The sequence below is a fragment of the Dasypus novemcinctus genome, chromosome 15 (assembly GCF_030445035.2).
Source record: "Dasypus novemcinctus isolate mDasNov1 chromosome 15, mDasNov1.1.hap2, whole genome shotgun sequence".
NCBI lineage: Eukaryota > Metazoa > Chordata > Mammalia > Cingulata > Dasypodidae > Dasypus > Dasypus novemcinctus.
Genome location: NC_080687.1, coordinates 9,333,982 through 9,358,988, shown reverse-complemented (window position 1 = coordinate 9,358,988; position 25,007 = coordinate 9,333,982). Strand labels below are relative to the sequence as shown.

Sequence of the window (25,007 nt, the reverse complement as noted above, 5' to 3'; positions counted from 1 at the left end):
TAGGGAAGAGGATGCATAAGGACTTTGGTGGATCACATGAACTTTTGTAAACCTAAAGTGTTTCAGCATTTAGGGCAAGACTGACCTTTATATGTGTAGAGTAGAAATTAATGTACGTTCTTCCAAATCACTAGGGGATTCTGATGCTGTGAAGTTATAGATGTTGTTCTTTGCTTTCCGTGCCCAGCCCAGTCCACCACATCCCCTCCCCGCTGTGAGAGTTTAATGGCCACGCCTGGGGCTGATTCAAAGGATTAATTCAGCTGCTCACTTGGTCCACCAAGATGTTATGCAACACCACGATTACCCAGAAGAGAACTATCTCTGTGAAGTCGCTGTCAATGGTAAGTGAAATGTCAAATGAGCTTTGCATAGTTTGAAACTCTGACTTTGTGCCGTGGAGTCACTTCTCCCGATAGTAAAGTCCATTGCAGGTGTGCCTTGAAAGCTCATTAAATGGAAACAGTAGCCCCAAATTATTTTGAATCGACAAGGTGTTCGCAGTATGAAATTATTGCTTTAATCAGTGAACGGTGACTGGCATGGTTTTAAGAGTGGAAAATATTCAATTACCAGAAACGGACAGAAAATTGCATCATCTTCCACAACGTCCTGAGCAGTTACATAAAACCCTTGTTCATTCCAGCCTGCCCGGACAGGTAGCATTACATTCAGCCTGGGCCGCGAGAGCCGGCTCAGGGGACCGCTCCGAGCAGATGGTGGGTCTCAGTCACCCTGGGCCTGACAGGTTTTGGGGATGACGGCGATTTGGTCCCATAAAGTGTCGACGGCTCCTGGAGACGCTGGTCAGCACTGTGGTGGCAGAGCCCGTCCTGCTACACTGCAAATCTCAGCCTCATGGAACCGGCTGCAAGAATTCGCAGGACAGGTCTTTCCTCATCCACTGACTTTTCCTTCTCTTAGGAAATGCCAATAGCTAAACTCTTCTTTGATAGATGTGTCCTTTAAAAGTCGTGGAGATTAAAATTTGATACTGTATTAATCAGGGTTCTCCAGAGAAACAGAACTGACAGGATTTATGTAAATATTGAGAGATTTATTCCAGGAATTGGCTTACGGTGCCATGCAGTTTGGCAAGTCCAAATTCCGTAGGGCAGGCTGCTAGTTGGAAACTCGATGAAGGGGATGTTGAGTTGCCCAGGAGAGGCTGGCTGGCTAACACAGAGAGCGAAATTTTTCTTTCTGACAGCTAAAATCCTCAGTTCTCACTTCAAAGGCTCCAACCAATGGGATGAGGAGACTTCCCCATTGCTGAGGGCAATCTCCTTTGTTAATTGTAGATGCAATCAGCCGTTGATGCAATCAACTAACTCAGATGGTTTAAATCCATCCATGAAATACCCTCACAGTCACAGTCAGGCCAGAGCTTGTTTGACCAAGCAACTGAGCACCACCATCTAGCCAGGTTGACACATGAAATTAACCATCACAGATACATTGAAACGTAGTCCCTATTGTCTAGTACTCTGGCATCAGAGTTTGTTAAATGCTCACTCCTGATTGCTCTGCAATCTCTTCAATGCTCTTCATTGTCTCCCAACAGTTTACTTTCTTTCTGCCTCCCTCTTACATCAAGAAGAGGATTTGTAAGCACCCACTTGAATGCACTGGATGTGTAGGGGGTGGTGGTGAAGGGGATGCTAGCATTTAAAAGTATCTCAGCAATCCTTTTATAAAGTATAGAATCTTATCACTTATAATTTTATGAATTCAGATTTTCTAATGTAGGTTTCCTTAAAATAAGGAATGTCTGTATCATCAATTCCAGTTTCAATTTACTTGGTGTTCCATTGTCCCCCATGTCACAGGAGCTGATGAAGGAACACTTTTTATAAGCCATCTTCATACTACTTAAGTTTCTATATGATTATTGTATTAGTCAGCCAAAAGGGTGCTGATGCAAAATGCCAGAAATTGGTTGGTTTTTATAAAAGTTATTTATGTGGGGTAGGAGCTTACAGATACCAGGCCATAAAGCATAAGTTACTTTCCTCACCTAAGTCTATTTTCATGTGTTGGAGCAAGATGGCTCCTGACGGCTACAAGGGTTCAGGCTTCCTGGATTCCTTCCTTCCTAGGGCTGGCTTCTCTTTCCTCTGTGTGCTTACTTCCTGGGGCTCCAGCTTAAGAATTCAGCATCAAAATCCAACATAAAAAACCCCTAACTCTGTCCTTTGCCATGCCTTTTATCTGTGAGTGGGGACTCAGCACCCTACTGGCACAAGAGGTTTACCTAATTACTTAATTAAGTAAACCTCTGAAACCAATATAATCTAATCCAATATTTCTTTTTGGAATTCATCAATAATATCAAATTGCTCCAATCACTAATCCAGATGTGGCCCAAATTCAAGATATGAGCCTAAATTTTAAGACTCCTGATACCTGACACTGATATGTCGAATCTAGGAAACATGCAGCATATTCCTTTTATTTTGCAGCACATCCTTTGCAACTGCCTCACTGGAGGCCAGGCCAGATGTGCCTCACCCATGAAAGCTCTTTTCTCCTGGGCCCATACATGGTCTCAGCGTCTTTCTCAACACAGATCTCCAGGAAACCACTAACAAATACCCAGAAGTAGATAGTGAGAAGAAACCTGTTTGCTAACTCTGGAATCTATAATTTTTTGGTAAATTCCCCTTTAACTAATTTCACCAGCTTTTGGTCAATAAGAAACCTCAGTGTTGAAGTTATGGGTATAGATGGTTTCATCTGAGCCCTCACCTGAGCACATTTATAGAAGACAGAAGCCATGTGTTCCTCAGCCAATGGCTTGTTTCCATGTTGTCCTTCCATTACCCACATATAGCATGGCGGCGTCAGGCAGACCTGAATTCAAATCCCAGTCCTGCAACTTACTTGCTGTATAACCCTGAATAAATTTCTTAGCCTCTCTGAGCTTCAGTTTCCACAGCTACACGTTGGGATAATAAAACCTATGTCATAGGGTCACGGTGGGGTTATAGGAGGAGATTTTAACAAAGTCCTAGCACATGGCAAGCACTCAAAAAACGGCAGTGTTGTGTTGTTTGTAACTCGTATCTAGCGGTAGGGACCAGATTCTCCTGTGATGGAGATGAAATGAAGACCTGCATGAGTAACCGTAGGAGACATCACCTCAACCCTCCAGTCGACACCTGTGGGGATTGTCCACCAGACAGGCACGAAAGCAAGCTCAACTGAACTTTTTATCCCAAACGTGGCTATTTGGACAGGATCCAAAAGGAACCCCTTAGGAGGCGGTGACGTAGGTGGCCAGCTGACGTCAGCTTGGCTGCGGTGAACCTCTCACTCCTGCCCCTCCGGACGTTCTCTCCAGAGACACAAGGAAACATCTGATCATCAGACTCTGCCACGGGACACGTCATCACCCTGACCCAGGAGATCCGGGGCGGCTGCCCTCACACGCAGCCTCGCCCCCCACAGAGCGGGACCCAGGCCCGCTAACCCCGACGGGCGGCTGGCCTGCGGAACTACCGCTTCCTCTGCCGAGGATGGCGCAGGGAGGAGGCCGGAAGGGAAGAGGGGAGGAGCAAGTCAGTGACGTCACTGTCAACAGGAAGTGCTTGCTCGGACTGCTGTTCCGACGGCAGCTTTGAGGGCCATTCGGGGTTCCCAGAGTGCCTCTTGGTAAAGGACCGCTCAGGCGGGGTCCCCGAGGCCGGGCGGCTGCCGTTTCAGAGGAGCACAAACAAGGCCATTCCAGCCAGAAAGAGCAGAGAGATGTGTGATTTGGACCCTTTTAATTCATTCCAGAGGCCAGTTGGAAAAGATACTTCAAATTAATATCATATTGGATTGAGACAACTGCCCATTGTCTGACATCCTAGGGGAGTAATCGCACAGAAATAAACACGGCGGCTGCCATCGGAGCTGGCGTTCAGTGCAGTGAAAATCCCCCGGAGAGCCGACCGGCGGGGTGCAGGGCAGCCTTCCTCCGTGCTGCCCCCAAACGCGGAGCTCCTTCCGGCAGGACTTTGGTCTTTTTCCTTGAAATGCCCCCAGTAATTCCTCCCCACCTCACCCTCACCCCCACATCCACCACTTTAGTGGGCACGATGCTCTCCTGGAGGGTTTGTGAAAACACAGACTGTTGGGCCCCGCCCCAGAGATTTTGATTCAGTAGTTGTGGGCCTGAGTCTGAGAATTTGCGTCTCTAAAATGTCCCAAAAGATGTGATGCAGCTAGTCCAGGGGCCACGGTTCCAGAACCACTGCTGGAGAGCAAATTGTACTCACTAGCAAACAGCCGGCCTTAGTGGTTGGCTGAATGAATGAATGAATGAATGAGTGAGTGAGTGAAACAAAAAGAAAGAAGAATGAGAAAGGAAAAAAGAACCAAGTCCTACTTGGTAACCTCTTGAATATCCTCAAGGTTGACCCTTTTGTCCTCTAGAGATAGCCTTGGCAAAACACACTTCCATAGCCAAGGAAGGCTGCTGTTTTCAGTTTGAAGACACTCTCTTTCATCCTGCCAGGCCAAGTATCCTATGACGAGTAGTTTAGTCTCTCTTGCTAATTCCAGGACACATGAAGTTCTCAACTGTGAAGGTGCCAGAAGTTCTCTGGGCACAAAGTGTGTCTCTCCAGATGGACAGACTGGGGAGCCAGACTCTTCATTGCTTTCTCTGCTCTAAAAATTCTCAGCATTTCATTTGAACACATCAAAACAGGCTTGGATTAAAGACAAAATGGGCTCGATGCTAAACGATGGTGCCAGCTTGGACCCCATGATATGGCAGGCTTGAGGAGCTGGTCGTGGGCCACTGGCCAGCGGGAGCTTCACCTGGAGAGCCTGCTGCTGCTGGCCCGTCTTTTGGCCTCTGTGAGCCATTTTCCCCAAATTGGGCCACTCCTCATCCTTGGAAGCAGGGTAGCAGCAGGTTCTGTCAACTGTGGTTGTTTCCCAGCTGTCAGCATCATCAGGCTTGCTTGTAGAACGTTTTAACAATTAATTACTATTTAATTATTAATTATATTATTATAACTATAATTGTTATAGAACTATATGTTGTTATAATAAATAGAGAAGAGTGGAAAACAGGGAGAAATTATTCATATTCCTACCACCCTGTTGGTACCATCATTTTAAATAATTTTTTCCAGTTCAGTTTCTATGCTCAGGATTATTTGTTTTTAGTATATATGTGATGAATATCTATCCATCTTTATCTACCTGTCATCTATTATCTATACCTATCTCTATCATCTATCTAATTTATCATCCTGTACCTATCTTTCTATTTAATTTATCTATATCTATAGTTGTCTATAGTTCTCTATTTTTATATATGTATTTTTTTTCAAAACCTACTTTTGGCAGAAAAGAAAGCCTATTTTTTTTTAAAAATTATTTATTTTTTTTAATTACATTATGAAAAATATGAGGTCCCATTCAACCCCACCAAGAAAGCCTATTTTGTTTTCAATTTAGAGGTATTCTTTTTCATCCTGCCAAGCCAAATGACCTACAATGAACAGTTTTGTCTCTCTCATTAATTCCAGGGCACATAAAGTTCTCATCTGTGAAGGTGCCAAAATTTTCTCTTTAAAGTTTGAAAAAGATTATGTTACAAAGTTGATTTGCAAACTTTCCTATTTCAAAAGCTAATTTTAAGAAATGTGACAATTGTTTAGAATCATAAACAAATTTTATATCCTACTTTTTTTCATCTAAAGGACTACTATATGTATTTCCCTGACAATATAAACTCTTTCGGAATTTTCAAAGCTTCCTTGGGCTCTTCTTACTTAGATTAGCTTGAAAGCAAAACAAAACAACAGTAGGGCAAGAACGATTTTAAAGGCAGTATTGAGTTGTATTCAGTTTACAATACAATTCCAATGGCTATCTCAATAAGCCTATGAAAAATGACAACATGACCGTGAAAATCAGACCAACTGGTTAAAAAAAAAGCCCTTATGCCAGATCATTAGGTCCAGAATCAAACTGGTTTTGAGGCCTGAGTTACCAGGTTTGGCCAGAGTCTGTTAATGCAGCTCACCAGAGGTTGTCAAAGGCCTGCTTCGTCCTGGGTGCCATAAACCGAGAGGAGGTGGGGCTGTCAGCTCCGCAGGGAGTGGAATTTCCCCTGGAGCTGGAGCCGAGCTTTCCCTCGGCCTCCACGCACCGGAGCTGCCTTCTGCTCTTCCCCAAATCGCCTTGAAGCACACTGGGGCCTCCTCAGACAGGACACACAGCAGTCTACCTCTCCAGGTCAGCGGGGCGGGCTGTCGCCCTCACAGAGTGGGTGACACTGCACCATCCCCTTGACTATGAGGTTACCAACACTAACCTGGGGTGCCTTTTTTGTGAGAAGGATTTAAATAATTTCCTAAACGCCGCTGCCCAATAAAAAAACCCACAAAACCCCTGCAGATTTATTTTCTAAAAATCAAATACGACTTAGATGGATCTGAGTGCCTGCCTGTACCCGCGTGCTTATCTTTGTAAGAGCGTGGAATGAACGAGCATTCCAAAAACTCCCAGCAAAGAGTGACAGGACCAATCATCTTATCAAAATAAAGTTGCTGTCACTGAGACCAAAAAATGTCCCCCTGACCCATAAGGGATCTACTGGCCTGGGTGTGAGCTGATGATGTTCCCTTAGAATCAAAGCTGTCAGGACTTTGCAGAGCGGACCAGAGGGGTTGTGTGACTTCCTGAGGCCGTCCAGCTTAGAGGCAGTGGGCCGGGAACCCCCTCCCCCACTGCCAATCCCTCCTGGCTCAGAGCTTTCCCACTGCTCCCTGCTCCCTCCCTTACCTACGCCAACACTGTAGCATCACAGGACTGAAGAAACCCCAAAGCACATCCATTGAAAACTCTCAACAGTCTGCACAGTGCTGCACCCTTTTGGCTCTTTCTCTAACCAGAACTGGCTGCTCCTCAAACTAGATCTTTTTGTTTTGTTTTTTGGTTTTTTAGAGTTTTTTTTTTCTCTCCCCTTCTGCCCCAATTGTCTGTTCTCTGTGTCCATTTGCTGCGTGTTCTTCTTTGTCTGCTTCTGTTGTTGTCAGCGGCACGGGAATCTGTGCTTCTTTTTGTTGCCATCTTGCTACGTCAATTCTCCGTGTGTGTGGCGCCATTCCTGGGCAGGCTGGACTTCCTTTTGTGCTAGGTGGCTCTCCTTATGGGGCGCACTTCTTGCGCGTGGGGCTCCCCTACGCGGGGAACACCCTGTGTGGCATGGCACTCCTTGCGCGCATCAGCACTGCGCATGGGCCAGCTCCACACGGGTTAAGGAGGCCTGGGGTTTGAACCGCGGACCTCCCGTGTGGTAGGCGGACGCCCTAACCACTGGGCCAAGTCCACTTCCCTCAAACTAGATCTTAATCCCCCATTGGATCAGCTACTGCTCCTAAACTAATTTCTCCCATGCCCTGGCCTCCCTGGGCAGGGATGCACCCCAAATCAAATTGCCTGGCAGATAAGGGGGGAAATTCCCATGGCAGTCTCGGTGAAATAGATTTATGTTTATTTCAGTTTGACGTTAGACAAATGGCTAAAGGTCTCCAGAGGCGCGTGTGGATCTAATCTAGTTTTACGTCTTGATGTCTTAATTTTGGAATGTTTTAAGGGCCTTCACTGACTTACTCTGGGCTTGTGATTGGCTTCTGACTCTTACCCTAACTCACTGTCATCTAACATAATTGAGCGTTGGAGATGATGGGGGATTCTTTGTAAATCTGCTTTCTGAAGGTGATTTATCTGTATAATAATAATTACCTTTAAAAATACCTCTGAAGAAAGGAGCCTTTTTGCAGGCAATGCTGAATGAGACGGAATCACCCACATTTCTTGCTAACCCGTAAAGAGCTGTGGATGGCAAAGGGGAGCCTGGAAGCTGCCACCTCCTGCTTCCAGAGATGTGGTCAGAGGTTGGCGGATGCCACATCCCCTTACGCCAAAATGACTGTGGACTTAAAGTGTAGGAATGGAGGGAAATTTCCTTCAAGCTGCTGTAATAAACACTGAACTGTCAGAGGGAAAGAAAAATTGGCTTCAGGTGGAAAAACAAATTCTCAAAATCTGCATATGCCTCAAGGCTTCAAACTTGATAGGCACAATCAGAAGAGAATTTCCCCGGGGAAATAAGTATCTTATTGGTGTTACCTCTGAGCCCGTAGGAATTGTTATATAAAAAATAAGCAACGTTTGTCAAAATGCTTCTCTGCCACAGGAACAGGGGTGATTGAATTGTGCACATGGACGAGCGATCATGTATTTGGCTTATCATGATCAAGCCTGGAGTTCCGGCTAAATCAGAGCGGCCCGGTGCCCACCAGGCTTCCGCGACCGACTTGGTCAGAGTCACATGGGTCTATCGCGAGGCCGGCGGAGCCTCCCCGGTCACATTCAGGGCTGCAGGGGCCCCGCTGGTGATGCACGCGAAGGAAAGGTTGGCGTGGCGTGAAAGGGTTAAGCAGCCCGAAGCACCAAGCCACGGATTAAGGGATTAACCCGGGTTGAGTGAAAATTCCCACTGGGCTGCACAAGGAAGCCCTGAGGAGCAGAGGGGGAGCTGTAGAAATCAGGACCACAGACCCATCCAGGTAGCCGCTGTCCCCGCCTGATTCCAGACATCTCATCTGGAGCTAACGCTGCAGGGGCTGCTAACTAAAAGCCAAAGCACGAAATGAGGCCAGGTTTATTTTTAAATTAATTTAATTTTATTTTTTTACAGTGTTTTCTTTTCCAAATTTAAAATTTTTTTTTGTATAGTGGTAACATAGATGTAACAGACAATTCGACATTTTAACCATTTTAAGTGGACAAATCAGTGGTGCCAACTACATTCACGATGCGGTGCTGCCATCACTGCCATCCATTACCAAAGCTTTTCCATTGCCTTAAATAGAAACTCTGCACCCATTAAGCAAAATCTCCCATTCCCCCTCTCGCCAGGCCCTGGTAATCTCTAACCTACCTTTGTCTCTGTGAATCTGCTTATTCTAGATATTCTTAGACGTAGAATCATACAATAGTTGTCCTTCTGTGTCTGGCTTATTTCACTAAACTTGACGTTCTTCAGGGTGCACCCATGTTGCTGCACGTAACAGAACTTCCTTCCTTTTTGCTTAGTAACATCCCATTGCCTGGAGAGAGCACATTTTGTTCATCCATTCATCTGCTGGTGGACCTTGGGTTATTCCCACCTCTGACGCCTGGGAATAATGCCCCTGCGAGCGGTGGTGTAAAAGTGATGCCAGGTTTATTTTAATGCCCCCCCCACTCCTTTCTTGGCCCTGTCCTTTGTCTTAGTGAGCCCCATAAGCATATGCCCCATGCTAGCCCTATTCCCCTGCTTATCTCCTAACCGCAGCGTAAACCCATGCAGTGTTCCGCAGCCTAGACTTCCGATTGCTGCCTCTAATAAAACTTGCTGCTTCTGCTGCCTGACGGGGACATTGCCTCGTCCTCCTTGATGACACAGGTATGCTTTACAGGGGTCTTCATTTCCGGGAGGTGAGCAGGGGGAGGGGAAGGAAATAAGGCATGGTGCTTTGCAAGATCTTTATATGGGATATCTCATTGGATTTCTTTTCTTTTTTTTTGGAGGTACTGGGGATAGAGCCTGGGATCTCGTACATGTGAAGCAGGTCCTCAACCACTGAGCTATATCTGCTCTGTTCATTGGATACTTTTGACTCCCTTGAGAAGCAGATGGTATTAGCCCAATTTTACAAATGAGAGACAGCTCAGAGAGGTCAAATAATTTATCTCACATCTCATGGTCCAGAGTAGAATCAGGATTCCAGCTCATTTTCTCCAAAGCCTCAGTTCACACTGCCTTTCATAGACTGGTGGGGGGGTGCATCAGGCTAGTAGGGTCATGGTTTGGTCTACAGTTTTCTGTGGTCCCATGTGATGGTCAATTTCAAGTGTCATCTTGGCTAACTTATGGTGTTCAGTTGTTTGGTCAAGCAAGCACTGGCCTGATTGTTTTGTAGATAGATTTGCATCTACAGACAGTTAGCTGCACCTACATTCAACAAAGGAGGTGGCCTTCTCCAATGAAGGTAGTCTCCTCTTCCAATCAGTTGGAAGTCTTAAAAGTGGGTATTGAGAATTTCAGCAGCAAAGGAGAATTTCTATCTCTACTCTCTGCACAGCACAGCCACTGCTCTCAGGAAACCCAGCAGGAGCTTAGGGGCAGTTCGCTTTATTTCTGTAGACTAAGCAACTAAAAGAGAAAGTGAAAACATGTTTGTTAGGTTGATAATGCAAGGGATACGAATTTAAAAAAAAGAAATGTCATTCCGAATGTGGAAAGCCTGGAGAATATTCTTTTTTTTTTTTTTAATTTTTTTATTTTTTATTGACTTTGTAATAATATTACATTAAAAATATATATGTGAGGTCCCATTCAACCCCACCCCCCCACCCCCCCTCTCCCCCCCCCCCAACAACACTCGTTCCCATCATCATGACACATCCATTGGATTTGGTAAGTACATCTTTGGGCACCTCTGCACCTCATATACATTGGTTCACATCATGGCCCATACTCTCCTCTATTCCATCATGTAGGCCCTGTGAGGATTTACAATGTCCGGTGATTACCTCTGAAGCACCATCCAGGGCAGCTCCATGTCCCGAAGACGCCTCCACCTCTCATCTCTTCCTGCCTTTCCCCATACCCTTTGTCCATTATGTCCACTTTTCCCAATCCAATGCCACCTCTTCTATGTGGACACTGGATTGGTTGTGTCCATTGCACCTTTATGTCAAGAGGAGGCTCAGATTCCACCTGGATGCTGGATGCAATCCTCCCATTTTCAGTTGTAATCACTCTAGGCTCCATGGTGTGGTGGTTGTCCTTCTTCACCTCCATCTTAGCTGAGTGTGGTAAGTCCAATAAATCAGAATGTAGGTGCTGGAGTCTGTTGAGGCTCAGGATCTGGCTATCACATTGTCAGTCCAGAGATTCAAATCCCCTAAATATATCTTAAACCCCAACATTAACTGCACCTCCAGCACATTAGCATGAAAGTCTTATGAAGGGAGATCCCATCTGAGTCCAGATTCATCACACATAAACACCATTTCCAAAGAGGGGCCATCTGCCCTGGTAGTTAACCCCATCGGCCATGACCATAACTCCCATGGGTCTCTTTAGCCCTCAAAGGAACCAATATCTGGGGGTTGTATCTGCTTTATCTGTCTCTCTGACTCTGCTCAGTTGTGCATGAGGGCAAACCTTCTGCCAGCCTCCAGACTCTTTTTTAGAAACTCGTAGCCATATAAACTCATTTTGGAGAATATTCTTGGTCTTCTGATGTCTGATAGGAATTTGTTTTTTAAATTTTCACTTCCACAGAAATACAAATTAATAAAATTATTTTAAAAACCAATTCTCATTTGTTGAAATAAGGAGAAATAGAGCTGGTATCCATGCCATATTCTGCAAATGTCATTTTAAGTATAGGTTTCTACCACCTTCCCCATTGATCATTTTTAACCAAAGTTACTTGCACAATAAAGCATGCATTGCTTCTTCCTGTCTTGGCCCCAGAATATAATCCAGAGGTGGTGATCATTTCAAAGAGTAGACGAAGGTAGCCTCGAAAATCTATATTTGCTGATAATAAATTATTGAGTCGGCTTATTTAACAGATATTTATTCAGCGTTTACTGAGTGGACCTTCCTCTGCTACTACTTCGCTTTAATAATGGATTGTGCTTGCAGGATGACCCAAGGGCCTGTAACAACACATGGTCACGGCCTTAGCCTTCCACCACCCTCCAATGAGGGGTAATAAAAGATGAAATGGAGCACAGAGGGAGAGAGGAACGCTCAGAACAGAGAACTTCTGCTCCTACCGAGCCCCGAGCTGCAGGACTGGAATGTGGGGCATGAGGACTTCCACTGGGTTGACTGGGAAGGGTGAAACAGAAAAATGCCACAGTCAAAAACAGCAGCTGAAACGGCCCTTTGCCGTGCCTTATTCCCTTGAAATCCGGCGGGTATTAGGGCTGGCCAAGGGTTCTCTGAATGTGACGTGTGGAGAGGAGGACCAGGGGGCGGTGGACGAGGGGACTGCAGAAGGGGACAGTCCGAGCTCCGCCTGCCGCCTTTCCTGTGACCCACAAATAGACCCTGTGCTCGGGACTGTGTCAGCCTGGCTCCTAGGAGGCGATGGGACGTGGGAAACCTCTTGGGACTGGCTGACGGTGGCCTGCCCATGGTCCTTCTCCTTCAGCCTGAGCGTAGGAAGTGCTCACGGAGGCTGCTTGGCCAAGCTGTGCATTTTAGGGTGCTGGGTCTTTTAGGGTGCCCAGCGCTGACGGGTCAGAGTTCCGGCTCCCGGCACCCAGATGCTGGGTGCCTCCCTCGCTGCATTCTGCTCACCTGGGAGGAAGGACTGTGTGGCTTCCTCTCTCAGCCGCCTCTGCTGGTGACTGCCTGGTGACAGCTACTTCTGGCTCCTGCCTGGCACCTCCCGTTTCTCTCCAAGCCCAGAACACATAATAGAAACAGGTTCTGGCCCCACACTTTCATCCATTGCTTTCACGAGTGGGTGCTGAACACTGCCGTGGACCACACACCCTGCTTGTCCAGGGAATGACGAGCAAGACGAGGTGTCCCCACTTGTTAGGATATGAAGTCTAGAAAAAGGGACAAATAAAATAAAGGAAATATTATCACAACAGAACGTGGTACATACTTTATGACTTCACTGACATGACATCCTGAAAAAGGCAAACCTAGAGAGACCAAAACAGATCAGTGTCACCAGAGGCGGGAGGAGGAATTGACAACAAAGGGGCTTGAGGCCTTTTAGGGGGGGATGAAACTGCATCTTTGGGGCTGTGGTGTTGCTTACACTACTAAATGTATTTGTCAAAACTCGCAGAAACGTATGCTAGAAAGGGTGGATTTTATGGTGTGTATTATAACTTCATTTTTAAAGAAGAGAAATAGATCACAATAGAATGTGCTTAGTGCTGTAACAACATGATGTATAAAAAAAGACAGGAAGAAGGAAGTAAGCAACTCTCTCTGGGAGGCTTTCCAGACAAGGAAATGAGTGATTTGTACTTTCTGAAGATGAGCAGGGGTTTGCCAGAGAGACAGGAGGCAGAGGGCTTTTCACAAGAGGCTGGGCAGCAGGCGGCTGGCTGCGAGCTGGCTGTCATTCCGTGCGGCTGGAGTGGGGTCAGGCGCCCAAGCACCAGAGTCCCGTGTGTGATGCTACTGAGTTTGGACGGTGATTTTTGAAAAATAAACTTTATTTTAAGTGCAATTTTCTGTTTACAGAAAAGTAGCACAGAAAGTACAGAGAGTTCCCATACACCCCTCTGTACACACATACAGCTTTCCCTACTATTTAGAGTTTGCTTTTGTGTGGTACATTTGTTACAATTGATGAGATATATTATTTAACCTAAAGTTCATAATTCACAATAAGGTTCACTCTTCATGTTGTACAATTCTGTGGGCTTTGACAAATGTATTTTGTCATGTCTTCACTATCATGACAACCGCTTACTTTTTACTGTCTCTATAGCTTTGCCTTTTCCAGATTGTCATAGAGTGTGAATCATGTAGTATGTAGACTTTTCAGACTGGCTTCTTCACTTAGCAATGTGCAGCTAAGTTTCCCCATGTCTTTTCATGTCCTTTCAGGTTCCTGGCTGCTAAAACAAACACCGTACAATGGGTTGGCTTAGCAACAGGAGTTTATTGGCTCACACGTTCAGAGTCTGGAAGGCTTGCTCCTCCTGCGTTGGATCGGGTCGGTGTCTTCTGTCTGGCCATCAGTCTTGGGGGTTCCTTGGCTTTTCCATCACATGGCCACACACGTGGAAGCATCTTCTCCTTTCCTTCTGGGTTCCATTGACTTCCGGTTCTGGGGACTCCCCATGGCTTCTCTCTGTGGCCTTCTCCACAAGGTCTCCAGTATAGGATTAAAACCGAACCTGATTCCCTTGGGCCACACCTTAACTGAAGGAACCTCATCAAAAGGTCCTGTTTACAATGAGTTCACACCTATGGGGATGGATTAAGATTAAGAACGTGTATTTCTGGGCACATAATTACAAACCATCACACCTGGCAGGGAAGCACACTTCTTTCTAGTGCTGAACAATAAATACTCCATGGTAGGGGCGTGCCACAGTGCAGATCCCAGAAGAGAGCATGCTCTTGGAGCTAATCCATTCCTGTGGGTGTGGGACCCTTTGGATGGGATTCAGTTGGGGGCCTTTGACTGGAGCGCTTCAGTGAGGCGTGACCCAGGGTGGTCTCAGCCCTCTTGCTGGAGCCTAAATAAACAGGAGAACTATGCAGAGGCCCACAGAGAAAGAGAACCGTAAGCTTTTACCCTGCCATGTGAGAGAGGACGCCAGGATTGCCTGCAGCCCAGAGGCTGAGGAGAGAGAGAGGGTCCTGAAGACTGAGCGATGAGCCATGTGCCCGATCACCTGCAGCTGAGCGCAGGGAGAAAGCGAGCCTGGAGCAGAAGGCAGAGACCGGCCGCCATTTTGCCTTGCCACGTGGCAGGAGGCCAGGATCTGCCAGCAGCCAACTTTTGGTGAGAGCATCTCTTGATGATGCCTTGATTTGGACATTTTCACAGCCTCAGAACTGGAAAATGTTACCCTACTAAATTCCCATTATAAAAGCCCACCCATTTCTAATATTTTGTATTGGTAGCCCTTTGCAAACTAAAATCTATAGTTGATCTATTCACCTATGGAAGGGCATCATGGTTGCTGCCAATTTTTGGCAATTCTATGCTTAGTTGTTTTAAATGAGGTTTTTTGGGGGGGGAGAAGGAGGATGGGTGGTTAAACAAAAAGGTGAGAGAGGGAGAAGGAAGCCTCTTCTGAATCAGAAGAACTCAGAGCGGGGCTGGGATGACTTTCTCCAGGCGTCCTGCATGTGCAGCAGTTCCTTCAAGACCAGGCTCTTGAAAGGGACACCCCCAAACACACACAACTCTACCTGCGTATGCCCCCATGTTTGTCCAAGGCAGCATCTCTGCACTGATCAGTTGCACGCGGCATTCTCACCTACAATACTGCAAAAGGAATTTTTAAAATGACTAAAGAAAACCATTGACCAACAATTGCAAATGAGGCAACTCAAGAAGCAGGGCTTGGAGTTAATTAGCCCTTAAACTGTCAAGCCCAATTGCTTCCAGTGAGTTTTGACATTTCTAAGAATAATTAGGGACTTGGCTGTCATGTTTCACAAAGGCCCACCCACTACGTGAAAAAGCTCTGTCTGCGTTTCCCATATAATGTCCAGAAATGAATAAAGGAGAATTATTCACACTGCTAATTGCAGAACCTTGGGTGGAAGTGTCATGTTTGGGAAGAAAGTTTCATATTTATGCACTGAAATATAATGATCCCCATTTAAGGAGCAGAAATGAGTGACAAAAGAGGTGGATCCTTAAAAACATCTGAAATCACTGGTAATAGTAAGAGCTAACAGGGAAGTGAATTTGGCTCAATGTATAGAGCATCCGCCTACCACATGGGAGGTCTAGGGTTCAAACCCAGGACCTTCTGACCCGTGTGGTGAACTGGTCCATGCACAGCGCTGATGCGCGCAAGGAGTGCCCTGCTATGCAGGGGTGTCCCCCACGTAGGGGAGCCCCATGCACAAGGAGTGTGCCCCATGAGGAGAGCCGCCCCATGCAAAAAAAGCGCAGCCTGCCCAGGAGTGGTGCCGCACACACGGAGAGCTGACACAGCAAGATGATGTAATAAAAAAGACACAGAGTCTCGGTGCCACCGAGAATGCAAGTAGACACAGAAGAACACACATAGCAAAAGGACACAGAGAGCAGACAATGTGGTGGGGGAAGGGGAAAGAAATAAAAAATAAATCTTAAAAAAAAGAGCTAACATTTATCAGGTGCTTGCCAGGTGCCAGGCACTATTCTAAGTGCCACAAGAGCCTGTAGAAGTGGACACATACATTGCCCTCAATTAAGAAACCAGGAAGCTGAGGGAAAGAGATAATCATTTCAAGGCCACACAGCCAAGACCAAATCCAGGCAGTCTAGGGCTGGGAGTAGTGCCCGGAACCAGGGGACTCAAATCCTTTCTTGCCTCTATGGCATTCTGCAGAATTGTGCCACTGTGAGACCAGTTGGTTTTCTTGTAGACATCATTAGTCTTGTCAGAACCTTGTCACCAACTTGCAAGTGATTTGCTTCCGTGGCTTCTAAGAACTAATTTCCAAGCAAGAAATGAATTCAACAACAATACATTTACCATCCGAAATTCAAGTACCTCCTTCATACTTGCCTTTCACTGTCTTCATTGGGTCATCAGATAGTTATTGAGCATCTGCTACATTCAAGGCAATGAGAGAGGAGCAGAGATTAATTAGGGATAGTGTCTGTAAGGAGCTTACACTCCAGTTGCAATAAAACCTGCCCCTTAAGTACAGTGCAAGGTAAAAAGTGCCAAGTACCACAAGAAAAGCGTGTAGGGCCATGGCCCTCAAAGGAAGTCATGACTGCTAGGGTGACTGTGTGTGTGTATGGGAGTTGTGAGAGGAGGAAACGCTCATGGGAAAAGGATGGGAAAGAGGGAGATGAGAGAAAGAGGAGAAGCAGAGAAGATTTTACAAAGAAAAGAGTGAGACGGTCCTCGAAACAGAGAGGATCTGAACTGGGGCAACACGGGCTCATGGGGAGGCTGCAGGCAAGGAGGTGCCAGCCGATGGAAGGAAACCAGGAGCAGAGTTGAAACCACGGGGTTTTATTAGGTAGAAAATGGGCAATCATGGCAGGTTCCTGAGCTGGAAGACATGAACCACAGCAGTGCAATTTATATGATTCATTAGCAAACATCAGGGCCTGCCCTGTCCCAGGCATTGCCCATACCAGCCTGGGAGCCACAGCTGTGCAAGTCAGCATGGGGGCTCTTTCGAAGGAGCACAGGACGGGGTTGGGGAAATGTGAAACAGGTCAGACTGGGGAAAGCATGCGGGTAGAGACACTAGTTAGAAGCCTCTTATCCTAACTCAGTGCTCTTCAATCCTTTCTTGAGTGATTTTGACTAAACCCCCAAGGAAATCTTAGTATTGAATCAAATAGGGATATTGAGAAAATATATCCTTTTCTTGACCTTTATCTTAAAGAATGTTTGGTTTCTCACTGTTAAGTATGATAATATCTATATCATGGATGCCATTTACTGTGTTAAGGAAAGTACTATACTATTTCAAGTTTATTAAATGTTCTATCATGAAAAAAAAAAAACCCAAGAAAGTGTCTTTTTCAACCCACCCCACCTGTCCCATCCTGCTCCCCACTGTACATTACCAGAGGCAGCATATTTCCTTGCATAGCTCCACTGGTCAAGAATATTTGGTTGAGCTTGACTTTCTGTAATTTGCATTCTGGGAACATGACTTCTTTTTTCTTTCTTTCTAATCTAAGTATATTATAATATTGAGTTGTCTTTCCTAAGCTTGACTGTTCCACCCAGGAGATTTTAAAACAATCTCCTATGTTCCCTGATGTTAGAGGCTTGCAATAATTAAGCTGTAGCTCAGTTTTCCCTGCTATGCACTGGGGAAAGGCTAACCCCATCCCCCTTAAGCCTATGTGTATACGGGCATGGCGCTTCCCCACAGTTTAGACAAAGAAACCACATAGAGACGGGAGTAAAGGGAAATGGAGACCTTCCCCACCTGCACATCAGAGGGAGATAAAATTCCTACAGAACAAAGAAACATCTGCTCCTGCAGCATTCCAAGAAACCGTAACTCCCTAACCCACTATCCTCTACTCATTATCAGGGAAAGTTTTCACCGCTAGGGCTTCCTATTGGTTCCCGCACCTCACTTGGACCTTCAAGCCCCTCCCACCAACTATCATTTCCTGGCCTAGGAAAGGTCTGTATAAATTCAAATCCCCCCTCCCAGGAGTGGGCTGACATCTCTCTTCAGATCCCCACCGTGCTGGTGGAGCTGAAGTCTGTTCTTTAAACCCTCTCCATTGGGAGAGCTTCTCAATACATTCTCTGCCTGTGGTCCTGCCGGTCTCCGTGTCCCAGAAAGTGCCATTTTTCTCCAAGACCCAAACACCCCCATCCCCTGCCCAGCTTCTCTCTGCACCACCACCGTTGACAATGCCTTTTGATACCAAGGGGCAGTGCCTAGAAAAATACAGACAAAAACCAAAGAAATTTGTAGGGTAGGTATGGCAGCAAGTCTTTCCTCAGTGTGCTAGGCAGAATATTAATCCCTAAAGACTTCCATGGCTTTATCCCTGGATCCTATGAGTATATTACCTGATGGTGCAAAAGGGCCTTTGCGGGTGTGATTAAGCTAAGAGCTTTGCAATGGGGAGATGATCCTGGATCATCTAGTTGGGTCCAATGTGATCACGTGGCTCCTTAGAAGGGGAGAACATTACCAGCTGTGGTCAGAAGGAGATGTGACTCTAGAAGAATGGGCAGAGAAGAATGACTTTGAAGATGGAGGAAGGAGACCATGCACCAAGGAATGCAAGTGGTTCTAGAAGTTGGAAAGGGCAAGGAAACAGATTCTTCTCTAGAACCTCCAGAAAGGAACACAGTGACACCTTGAATTTAGCCCAGTGAGACCCACATTGGAATTCTAATCTGTGTATCTGTAAGGTAATAAATTTGCATCGTTTCAAACCACTACATTTATGGTAATTTGTTATAGCAGCAGCAGGAAACAAATACACTCTATTTATTATAACTCGAACAAACTAGACCTCCTGATTTGAACAAGGGGCACCTTCTCCGTTGGACTTTGTAGTGCCTCCATTTTCTTGATGCCCTTACTCTGAGTGCTCGACCAGTTGGTTTTATTTTCCCTACCAGATTGTAAGCTCCTTAAGGGCAAGGGCTGAGTGATCCATTCCTTAGCTCTAATTCCAGCATAGTGCCTGCCAAAAAAATATGAATTAAATGAATGCATGAAATTCTAATGCTGCATAGGACTTTATAATGTCCTAATAGGACCTCCAAAGAGAGGCATCAGTGTTTCTTTACAGACACAAATGGGTCAAAGCTGACGTCACCACTGATGTATGTATGTCATTGTGCTGAGCTGAATTACTTTTCCTTTGAACTGTAACCAAGACAACAAGAAATCTCATTCACATGTAGAGGATGGTGAGTCATTCAGACCAGTGTCTGTGGAGGCCTGGTTTCCTAAGAAAATCTTTGTACAATGTGATTCCAGGCCCCTTTTCATGCAGAGTGTTGGTCAACAGAGCCTGTTCTAAATGGCTTTCCCTATGTAATTCACATAATGAGCCCATCCAATAAAGGCACAGAACCCAAAAACAAAGCTTTGTTAGTTTGGACACACTCCTCAAGAAGTTACGTTTGTTTCTGGAAAGAAACGACCATTCACAATTTTTCATTGTTGGGTAGAAAGCGTTAAAGTTGCTCTCTAGAAAAACCGAGAGTGGGTGGTTATGGTATAAATAATGCAGCTTCCTCCCCGTCATATCATTAGGAGTTGTTTTCAACTGTCACGAGCAGAAATTCTGGGAGCCGGTGGGGACGGAAGTCTCGGGAAAGCCCAGCTGGCCAGGTTCAGCTCTGTTGCTCCTCTCCACCAGCCTCCGCAACGAGGCCGCCCCGCCGTTAGCCAAGGTCGTCATGGACGCCTGCATCTTCCCTGCTGTTGCTGCTTGAGTGAGCAGCTCCGGGACGGGTGCTGAGAGCTGAGAGCCTGAGGCTGGCATGGCTTGCCCCCCTCCTGCAGGGACTGAAGGGCTTGGGCCGGGACACGAGGTCAGAGCTCAACCACCAAAGACTTGGGTCTTCAGGTAGCTGTGTCTGGTCAAGTTGACCCAGGAGAGTTCATTTCGCCTTCCCTGCCCCCATATCCTGAGCTCCTTGCCCTGAAACAGTCTTTTCCCTCCTGCTCCAATACCTACTACTCGACGATTCCTGCATACCGCAGGCCTGACTTTAGTAAACAGATCCAATATAAGCCAAGAGCATCCTCTAATCCCAGGAGGCACCCCCAACAAATCCCTTTCAGGACTGTTTATTAAGCTTAGGGAATTCCAGCAGGTAACAATTCTCTTCAGCTAAGCTTCCTCTGCTGTACACTGTACAGGGCAAAACAGCTTATATGGGTATTTCGAATTGGATGTGCTTCCCCTTTAGCCTCTCGTTGGTTCCTTCCCAACTCCTCAGGGCAGATCATGGTCCTAAATTTGTCTCCAGGGACAGAGGAGAGCAGTTCTTTTCCCTCCATGCGGTTTGGTGACTCTAATCTGCCCTGGGCGGTGAGCAGGTTCAGCAAGTCTTATGCAGTAAACAGGAAGTAAGGTATTAGAACTGGATGTAAGGATGGTAAGGTATTAGAACTGGGCAGCGGCCCCACAGTTTTTTCTTCTTGGCTCTTGTTTGACAGTTTCTGTGATTATTGTTCTCTGGTAGAGGCATGTCAGAATCAAGAAATACTTAATGAGTGACTATTTTATCTGCTTTAAGTTAGCTTGACCAGGATAGAAAATGGATGGGCTGGCAATTGGCACCTAGAGAGGGGTGTTTAGAATGAACCCCAAGCCATCACCAACCGTGGTGGTGCCCATGCTTTTTGGCCATGGGAGAGCTGCATAGAGAACCAGGCAAGTGGACTGGTACAGGGGCCAGAAGAGCTGAGGAGGCTTCCAGGCAGGAGGACTCACGGGAAGGAGCTCCCCAGAGAAGGGCTCCCCCTGCCAGACACAACGTGTCAGGGAGAGACGGATCTGCTGCCAAGAACTGGCAAGGAGCAAGGCCCTCTTTTAGTCTGAGTGAACCAAAGGGGCTGGACTCAGGGGGACCTGACAATACTTCTATTAAAGAGGCGATGGTGGTGAGCTGGTAGCAGTTGACAAAACCACAGGAGGCAACTGGTACATCTTCTTGTACTGTACACCAGAATAGGAAGGGCTGGGAATGCAGAATTCATATAAAATTCTAAGATAAAGCATGAGACATATGCTTTCAGTCGGCCACAATTGGACATGACCCACCCCCCCCCCCACCCCTAGAATTCCAGGTACTAATAGAAATTCTCCAGTGGAAAGTTTGAGAACTCTGCCTTATGGAAGCCTAAGGAAATCACACCTAGCCCAGAATCCTCTATTCTCATTTCTTCACTCATCTCTCAATGGCAAACGTAAATACCATGTGCCATCACAGACATTCAGCACAAGTACACAATCTGAATAACTATGTGGGCAACAGGAATGCAACATATGTAGAGAAGAGAGCTGTGCTTCCTCTGTTGCATGTTAAAAACTCTAAGAGTAACCACAGCTGCCAAAGAGTAAACGGCCTGTTGCGGCAGTTCAGTGGTCCACTGGGGCCAGGTGTGGCCCTGTCAACCAGGTGGCTTTCGCAGGAGAGTGCAGATGAGCTCAATGCTGGCGAGATAAAACCTGACGGCTGCGTGCTAAGTACTGCCCCCTACACTTGGCCAGTTACCTTTGGAGCTTCCCGTTACCTCCTAGACAAAGCATGTGCTCCCTACTGGTCACGTAAGGTCCCACAATTTAGGGCAACGCTCCTTCCTGGTCTTGTCCTACCTGCTTCTCCTCTTCACCCTTACCCAGACAGGGCTATCGGCCATTTTTCTGTCCACCATGCTTCCCCCCCGGGAACCTCCTTCTCCTGCCTCAGCCCCGGCCCTGCTGTCTGTCAGAGTCCAGGCTCCTCCTTCAAGGCTCCGTTCTCCTCCTCTACCAAGGCTTTACTAACCTGCCTCTTGCCGGGGTCCGTTGGGCTTTGTGTCTCCGGCAGATGTCACGGTCTGCTTTGGCCTTTCTGCCATTTGGGTCTATGTCTCTGCTCCTCTACTGCAAGGTGGGGACTTGAGGGCTGTGCGGGTGTCTTACCCACCTCTGTGTTTTTCAGGCCACGTGGCAAGCGCCTTTCCTATAGGAGATCTCAGGCACTGGCCTTGGGCAAGTTACTGCCTCGCTAAGGTCAGAGCCCTCCTCTGTAAAATGGGGTGAATAATACACGTCCTGCAGAGGGATTATCATCAGAATTAAGTGAATGTGCACAAGTGAGGTGTTTAGTGCACCCCTTGGTGCACAGTTATGCTGGTTGCTACGACTATCAAGGTGATAAAAAAAAAATTGCACCTTCTTTTATTTAATCCTGAAACTGACAATTTTCAGCCTCAGGGGCATCTCCCAACTTCCTTATTTAGGTGAAAAATACAACGTTGACTCTATTTTGGTACTCTTAGCCCTCGCTGCGCATCAAAGTCATCTGACAAGCTTCCCTTTCTCACTCCCAAACATCACAATGTTTATTGTCAGATTGAGAATAGAAAGCCAGGGCATGAGCACGAGGTGATGAATTAAGTAGTCTTAATTCAATGCTCTCATAAAAGGGGCCAATCCAAATCCTCATCATTTGTTTCACATGCACAAAAACCACTTCAAGAGCATTTACAATCTCTCACAAAACTGATCAGTTTTGTGTGAGTAAACACCGTTTCTATTAAAAAGACTTGTTGGCAAGCTTTTGAAAAGCATTGATGCCTGGACCCACCTTCCAGAAATTCTGCTTCAGTTGGCAGGGCCCAGCCAGCACTAGTTTTTGATTCTCTAAGTGCTTCTCTTGTAGAGCCTTGCAAGAGATAGCTTACCATTTCTGCTACATCCCCTCTTGGCCTTTTATTTCTATACCAAAAAAGCTGTACCCATGGTGGAACCAATCTCTAGAATATTGTTAACACCAGTGATGTAATGTTTCACCTTGGGGCCTAAAACCAGTCATTCCCTCCATGCTGCCATGATGAGTCAGCATGTTTAATGCTTTTTGGTATCCCTTTTTATTCCCAAAATAGTAGACGTTCTTGTTCAAGATAACTTACGACATAAAATGCTAAGGAGTAGAAGCACAGCTTGGTGGTTGGCAGTGGAGGGATAAAGAACATAAAATCTCTCCATTTTTCACTTGTCCACCTGCACCCATTATGGGGTGAGGGCCTGCCCCCATCAGCCATCAGTGGCAGGGTCTTAGGGATGGCACATTCTGGAATGGTCTGCCTGCCTCTGCCAGCCTGAGCAGAGGATGCATGGACAGTGGGCTATTATAATAATAAGCCTACAGTCATTGCTGATAGAGAGATGCAGATTCTTATTCTTTGCTCTTTAGGCTTTCAAAACCTCTCTTCATAATTATATGTATAAAGCCTGTAGTTGGTTCTGGGCATTGAATTTCAGTGGGAACTAGGCCAAAATAAGGACTGCAGAATTGGCCTCCCCGTGGGGAACGCAGGAATGCTTAGGCAGTGCCGTCCTGCTGACTCAGTTCTCTCTTTGGGCTGCAGAATTTATGTAATTTTAGGATGAGTCGAGCCTAGTGGTTCCAGTGCCAAGATGGGGAGAAAAAGGCTGATTAAATTTGAGACACGGCAGATCATGCCAATAGGCAGGGCCTCTGGTAGTTGCTTTCCAGCAGACGTGAGAATGTCACTGAAACGCCTGGCGCGGAAGGCCCTAAAATGTGACGGTGTTTTTGAGGACAGGCCCCATTCAATACTCCTGAGACTGTGCTCTGCTTCCCTCCCCGCCCCAACAGCACGCAGGCCTCTAGATCAGACTTTGAACTCCCGCAACCCCAAAACGCTCGGGGCCTGCTCCAGACTCCCACGAGCTTGGCCGGATCTTGGGGGTCATTCTTAGAGGTGGGTAAACCAGCGCCTGGAGGGTTGAAGTAACACTGCAGCACACACACGAGCCGGGGGCAGGGACAGGACGAGCACTCAGCTCCCCAACCGCCCCGCAGGCCCCAGCCTTCAGCCCGGGCTGAAGCAGCATGGCCCGAGGGGCTAGAGCGGGGTCTGTTCCTGCCACTTCTAGTCCCCAGCCCTTAGGGTTTTGGGGACGCCTCGAAAATCCTGTCTAGCCACCAACCACCCAAACAGAGCAGAAGAGCCCAGGAGAGGCGGCCACCCGCCAGGACATTCCTCAGGCGTGAAGTCACCAGCTCGCAGCGCCGAGCACGGAAGGAAACCAGGGGCTCGCCCCAGCCACCACCCCCGAGGCGCTCCAAGTCTTCCAGCGGCAGCAGAGAGAATGTGCAAAATCCACAGAACGTGCTGCCGCTCCACGCAGCCCTTCAAACGCGGGTACTCGCTACGCATCAGGAAATGGCTCAGGGCAGGCCTCAGGGCGTGATCACCGAGCCCCGTGGCCGGCTCAGCGCCGGCTGGTGCGGATTTCCCTGGACCTGGCCGCTCCGCTAAGGAACACCCGCCTCGGCAGCCGCCCGCCCGCCGGCCCCGGCCTCGCTTCCTCGCGGGGCGGAGCGCGGCCCGGCGCCCCCTGCTGGAGCCACGGCGCGCTGCGCTCCCGCCGGGCGGCTGAGCCGCGACGACACCCCCTACGGGATCCAGAGACTTCCGTTCCTTATTTTACAGGAGGCCCCGGGGCTGCTGGAGGTGCCGGGGGCCTGGGGCTGCCCGCCTCTCTCGCTCCCCTCCGCCGTGCTCGCAGGGCGGGGGTTGGGAATCCACGGATGGAATCCGGGGCTGGAGGCACGGATGCTCCCGGGCCCCACCTCTGAGCTGCTTCATCCCAAGGAATGCCAACAGCGCAGAGGAGGCCTCCTCCTCCAGGCTGGCTCCGGGGCAGGGAGGCCCGCCCTCGGGAGGCGGCTGGCCGGGCGCCTCACCCCCAGGCGGGGAACCGGCCTTGCGGCTGAGTGGCTCACCTGCCAAGTCTACGCAGCGAGGCGTGGCCCCAGAAGCAGGTCTGACCTCTGTTGTTAATTGTGGTCATGTGTCTCTCTCATAAAATTGGACATTTTAACCACTTTAAATGTACAATTCAGTGCTATGAATTACATTAAAAATATTGTGCTACATCACCACCATCCATTGCCAGATTTTTTTCATCACCCCAAACACAAACACTGTGCCCCTTAAATAGTAACTCCGCGTTCCCTCTTCTGCTCTGCCTCCGGTAACCTCGAACCTACTCTGCCTGCATGAATTTGCTTATTCT

At 47.3% G+C, this 25,007-nt stretch overlaps 1 long non-coding RNA gene across 3 annotated transcripts in view; it reads left to right on the top strand.

Annotated features, from left to right (window-relative positions):
* LOC111760641 (uncharacterized) overlaps nt 1–17,255 on the top strand; it is a 31,588-nt gene extending 14,333 nt beyond the window's left edge. For all 3 annotated transcript variants that reach the window (XR_011645786.1, XR_011645785.1, XR_002794269.3), the window contains 2 exons: nt 188–344; nt 13,658–17,255. This is a non-coding gene — a long non-coding RNA (uncharacterized lncRNA). The remainder of the gene's footprint in view (nt 1–187; nt 345–13,657) is intronic.
* The last annotated feature ends 7,752 nt before the right edge of the window (nt 17,256–25,007 follow it).